The 6,000-nt window shown below is 42.7% G+C and overlaps 1 protein-coding gene across 4 annotated transcripts in view; it reads left to right on the forward strand.

The window, feature by feature from the left end:
• Nucleotides 1–6,000, forward strand: part of Tmem266 (transmembrane protein 266) — a 108,916-nt gene that overhangs the window by 43,895 nt on the left and 59,021 nt on the right. The window contains exon 1 of one of the 4 annotated variants that reach the window (XM_026779466.1): nucleotides 3,569–3,690. The exons of the other annotated variants lie outside the window; for them this stretch is intronic. The gene's annotated coding sequence lies outside the window, so the exon portion shown is untranslated. Of the gene's footprint in view, nucleotides 1–3,568; nucleotides 3,691–6,000 lie in introns of those variants that run through there. 4 annotated transcript variants of the gene reach the window in all.

Consider the following 6,000-nt stretch of genomic DNA (forward strand, 5'->3'; position numbering starts at 1 on the left):
AGGGCAGCAAGCTTGAGGATCACATTTTATGCACAGGGTAAAGGAACGCGTGGATGGCAAGAGCCTGGTTCTCATTACACTGAAAACTAGTAAAATATTGACGAAGGAATTGTAGAAGACACACATAAATGGAAAAAATATCCCGTGGTCACGGATTCAAATAGATCCTATTTAAAATGCCCATATTATTCAAATCATGTATATAAATTCAGTATAACCATCAAAAAATTCCATTGTCATTTTTCATAGAATAAGAAAAAAAATCTAAAATTCTTTTGGAACCACAAAATGATTTCAAATAGCCAAAGAAATACTAATGAGAAAAGGTTGGAGGCATCCTTTTTCTGATTATTATGTTTCAAATCTATAGCAATCAAATCATGTAGTATGGTATAGTATGGTACTAACATAAATACAGACACAGAAATCCATGGTTCAGAATGGAAAGCCTAGACACCAAACACACATGCGGGACTGGGGAGCTGGATAGTATGTTTGACTCGCAAGAGTGAGGACTAAGTCTAATCCCTTGCAGCCATTAAGTTATGCCAAGAAGGGTGCTGGAGGGATGGTTCTGCAGTTAAGAGTACTTGTGGCTCTTCCAGAGGACCTGGGTTCAGTTCCCAGAAGTGACATGGAGGCTCACAGCCATCCGTAACCTAGTTCCAGGGGATCCAATGCCTTCTTTTGACCATGCACCAGGCATTCATGTGGTACACAGACACACATGTAGACAAAATATTCATACACTAAAATAAAAATGTTAATAAAAGTAAATAATAAGAAATGGACATAGGTATTAAGTAGACATTGCTCCAAAGATGAGGCATAGAGGGCATACATATGTAAAAGGTGTTCAGTGAAGCTAGCCATCACTAAAATACCCAAAGCCATGAGACATCTCCATACAGCCGTTAACACGACTTCATCAAAGGTCACAAGTCATGTAGAAGAGGGCACCCCTGAACACTGTAGGTGTACGTGAGTACAACCGATTTGGAAAACAGTGTAAATGTTCCACAGAAAGTAAAGGTACTGAATAGTTAAGTAATCCTATTTTTGGATATAGATCCCAAAGAAATCAGATCAGTATCTCAGCGTGAGATCCCCAGTCTCGTGTTCACGCATCGTTGTTCACCATGACTGTAGAAACAGAACCAGTCTAAGTCTTGGCTTAGTCAGTTTTCCTTTACTATAAAAACACTGGAGCTAATCAACTATCAAGAGAAAAGGTTTATTCTGGATAAACCTTATCTTAGGGGTGTCAGCTCCTGATCATGCAGACTCATTGGCATTAGGCCTCTGATAGAGGTGCCAGCTGGTAAAACTACTCACTTCATGGCCAGTAAGTTAAAGGGAAGAAAGGGGGGCCAAGACCCACAATCCCCTTGGAGGGTCTTCTCCCTGGGAGCCTAATGGCTCTATCCTCTTAAAGGTTGTGTGACAGGCAGTAGCACTCTCTTGGTGATCCAGCGCTTAACACACGGGCCTTCAGAGGTCACTTCAGATCCAAACTACAGGACCTGGAGAGCTGGCTCCGTGTTTAAGAACATGTGTTGCCCTTGTAGAGGGCTCAGGGTACCATTCCCAATATCCACAGTGTGGTTCACGACCATCCATAACTCTAGTTCCAAGGTATCTACCACCCTTTCCTGACTTTCACAAATACCAGGCACGCAAATATGTGGTACACATACATACATACATTCATACATAATATATGCTTTCATTTATATACATAAAATAAATAAATCTTAAAAAGATCCAAATTATAGTAGACTCTACTGACAGATGAATTGATAAAGAAAATGTCTTTCTCACACATACAGCAATATTACTTAACCTTAAAAAGAAAGAAATCTGCCATTTCAACATGGTGAAGGAATCATGGAAACATTGTGTGGAGTGAAATAAACCAGATATAGAAATATAACACTACATAACTTCACCTACATGCAGAATCAAAATCAAAATTGAGTTCATGGCAACTAACACCTGGATACTAGTTACCAGGAACCGAGAGATGAGAGGAAAGGGGAGATGCTGGCCAAGCAGTAAAAACCTTTAGTTGTAAGAGAAATGAACACTAAAGACCTACGATGTACCATGATGACCAATAATGACAATGTGTTGTTTACTTGAAATGTACTAAGATCACAAGTGTTTTCATTATCATAAAAAATAATAGCAAAGAGTATAATACAGATAATTACTTGATGGGACAGAGACAATAATTAGCTTGGCCATGACACTCATTTCATGAAGTTTTGCTTTGGGATTTAAGATGGAGTCTCATCTCACTACGTTGCCCAAAGCTCACCTTGAGCACCAAGGCTCAAGTGAGTCTCTGCCTCACCCTCATGAGTACCCATCTCAAACCTTCTGTTTCACATCCTAAATCTATAGAGTCTTACCAGAGCCTAGGTCTGTGTAGTATTGCCAAGCCATCCTCCCACAGGAAAGACGCAGACAGCTCTCACTGCTCCTCCCGCTTGCAAGCAGCATTCCTGGCATCGTCCCTGTTTCTCCATCCTGGCCAGAGCAGGTTCTGCTAATTCCACCCAGGGAGCTTGTCAGCTTCACCTGCCAGAGAGAGAGAGAAGTACACGCTTTACCTTGATTGGTCTTCCCTGTTCAGATCAGGGTGTAGTCTGTGTGTGAGAAAACCTGTTTTCGACAGGAATGGGTTAGAAATGTAGGTTTTCAGACCCCCTGCCCCTGCCACTGTGCTAAATCAGAGACGTCATCAGCAATCTGAGACCTCAAGTTCCCAGGTGAATCTGGTGCTGGAGAGGTTTTGAGAAGCACTGATCTAGAGGGAGAGACACAGAGGAATCTTAACAAGCTTCTCGTCTTCCACCCGCGAGTTCAGACTGGCATTTCGCAGAGCGGCCTATGAATTTATATTTCCCAGTGGGTCAGAGGTAAACTAGACAAAGGAACCAATGAACTAGGTATGTCACTCGATGTAAGGATGAAGAATGAACCTAGGGCCCTCTGAGGACAGGTGAGCTAAATTACGGCTCTTTTTCATTCGGTAGGTAAGAAACTAGTTGGTCCTAAAAGCCCTTTTAAATCTCAAGGGCGGCAGAGTTGCCACAACCATCACACATGATATCAGTAAATAGCACACAGTCAACAGGTGGAAGAGCCTAGAACTTCACGGAAGCCTAAAAAACAGCCTCCACCCACTCGAGCCAGACACAGTGAGTCCAAAACAGGTTTTGTCTTCTGCTTTCAGCGGGTTTATGAGGCGCAGGTTTGCACTTCAGATGTTCGTTTATAAAGTGCCAGACTGCACCTGCTTCCTGCTAGGCTTGTGCTTGGAAGGTGGTTTTGTTTGGAAAATATTATTTTTAAACAACAGCCAGTCTGCGTGCCCCCATTATCTTAAGGCTTTTTGCCTTTTGAAATGTGCTCCTTGCCAAGGACCAGATGTTCCCGCCGCAGGGGCTTGTTACTGTCCATCTCCTATGACTCCGCCCTCCTCCTGACCTCCCCTTTGCTGGGGTGCTAAGAGGAGGCATCTCCATCTCCTCCACAGGAAAGTGCTCTCACCTGCCAGGGTTCTGCTTCCCACCCAGCCCCGGCAGCATGAGCGACTGACCCCGTGAGGCTACTAAACACAGCAGGCACCTCAACAATCATTCAAGAAGATGATGAGAGACGAAGCTATTGTTCTGAAAACTGGTAAAGAACAAAATGTGCCTTTTTTCCCTATATAGGAACTCTGTCTTGGTCTGATCAAGCCATTGATGGGGGAAGGCTTGTATTCATAGAAGCTGGTTGATAAATAATATTAAAATTAAACTCACTATTTTGTAAACCTAAGAATGAATGAATGGATCTAATAAATCACCAATGGATGTTAATATCATAAAAGGAGGGACAATAATTGTCTCCTATTAGAAGTTATGACACTACCTATAAGTCTTATAAAAAAAGAACTTGAATCTAACTAGTCTATAGAGTAATTAAAATTTACAGGGAATATATGAAACAGAGGGACATATTTATTAACTGTATCTACTGAAGAGATACACTCACCACAACCCAAGACCATGGAACAAATGTCCAGTTTTTACCAATACTGTGCACAAGCTAAGGAAGGCTGCAGAGGACCCTGTAGATGACGTGAGACCCGTGATGACACCCGTGATGAGACCCGTGATGAGACATGATGAGACCCGTGATGAGACCCGTGATGAGACCCGTGATGAGACATGATGAGACACGTGATGAGACCCGTGATGAGACATGATGAGACCCGTGATGAGACCCGTGATGAGACCCGTGATGAGACCCGTGATGAGACCCGTGATGAGACCCGTGATGAGACACGTGACGACGCGTGGGCCTGGGCTGGCTTCTGTTCTAGTTCTCATTCTCTCGCTGTGATAAAGACCATGACTGAAGGCAACTTGGGAAGGAAAGAGTTGACTCGCCTCACGCAACAATTCATTAGCAAGGGAGGCCAGGGCAGGAACGCAAGGCCGGGCTACAGCAGGGCTACAGCAGAGACCGTGGAGAATATGGTTTTCAGTAATTCCTTCAGCCTGCTTTCCTATATAACCCAGGTTCACCTGCCCATAGTAGCATCCCCCACAGTAGGCTGGCCCTCCCTCATCAATCGTCAATCAAGGAAATGCCCTACAGACTTGCTGATAGACCAATCTGATTAAGGCATTTTCTCAATTAAGGTCCCCTTTTCCCAGATGACCACAGCTTGTATCAAGTATATAAAACCAGCATAGCTCCTTGTTGAAAAAATAAACCTTTAAAAAAAAAAACACCACAAGACAGGCAAGGAAATGTTTGATGTTATTAAGAAAATATTGACTTGGGATTAATGAGACTTTTTGTGGTGTGCCTTTTTGGTTGTGAGCCTTAGCTATTAATGGCTGAACTGAAAAGTGTGTGGGGGGGTAGACTTACCTAGAAAGGGAGGAGGGACAGCAACACAGGGAGAAGGAAGCAGGAGGGATAAATAATGTTTAAAATGTTTGAAAAGCCATAAGGAAGCATATTACTTTATGAATACTTAAAATCACACACACACACACACACACACACACACACACACACACACACACACAGAGGCTACACCAATTGGGGTGACAGTACTTCCCAAAAAAATAATCCAAAGACTATTTAACAAGCACCCCATTGGCAGGTATGGGAAAACTGAGTTGTTGCTCAGGGGAGTCCAAGAGACTCCCAAGACAATGTAGGCTATTCCTGTTCCCGCAGTGTCTGCCAGAAAAAGACGGTAAGACCCTGTAACTGAAGACACCACACATTTTGGACACTGGGTTTAGAGGAATCGATCTGGTTCTGACCTTGAAGCCTCCTCACTGAGGACTAGCTCTTATAGTTTCAGAAGGAGGCAAGCAAGCTGCCAACAGAGAGCAGCAATCAATAGTCCTAGGCAGCTGTAACACCAAGGGACCCCGACAATAACCAGGGTGGCAGGATATTCTGAGAGGCGAAGTAGTGACACTTAAAACCTGGAGATGACCAAGAGTCACCTAATTGGATTTAAGGCCTGATCAACAAGCGGGAACTCATGCCTGGGACTATAAATTTAGTCAGCTACCTGTGACCGGTGAAGCCATATAACCTGGAAGAAACCTGCTATTTCTAGTTTCCTAAGCCAGTGTTATCTCTAACTGCAATCTTAATACTTACCCTTATATCCAGAGATAGAGTAGTTCTCACCTGTCATCAAAGAAGTTTTTTGTTTTTTGTTTTTTGCAGAGATTGTTATAGAACAACTACAACCCCACACGTAAGACTCGGGGAACATTATTGAAGAGGAAGTGGAAAGATTGTAAGAACCAGATAACTAAGAGAGTTGCTATGAGGGTCTCTTCAAAAGATAGATAGATAGATAGATAGATAGATAGATAGATAGATAGATAGATAGATGATAGATTGATAGATAGATGATAGATAGATAGATTGATTGATAGATAGATGATAGATAGATAGATAGATAGA

Source organism: Microtus ochrogaster, chromosome 5 (assembly GCF_000317375.1).
Source record: "Microtus ochrogaster isolate Prairie Vole_2 chromosome 5, MicOch1.0, whole genome shotgun sequence".
Classification (NCBI taxonomy): domain Eukaryota; kingdom Metazoa; phylum Chordata; class Mammalia; order Rodentia; family Cricetidae; genus Microtus; species Microtus ochrogaster.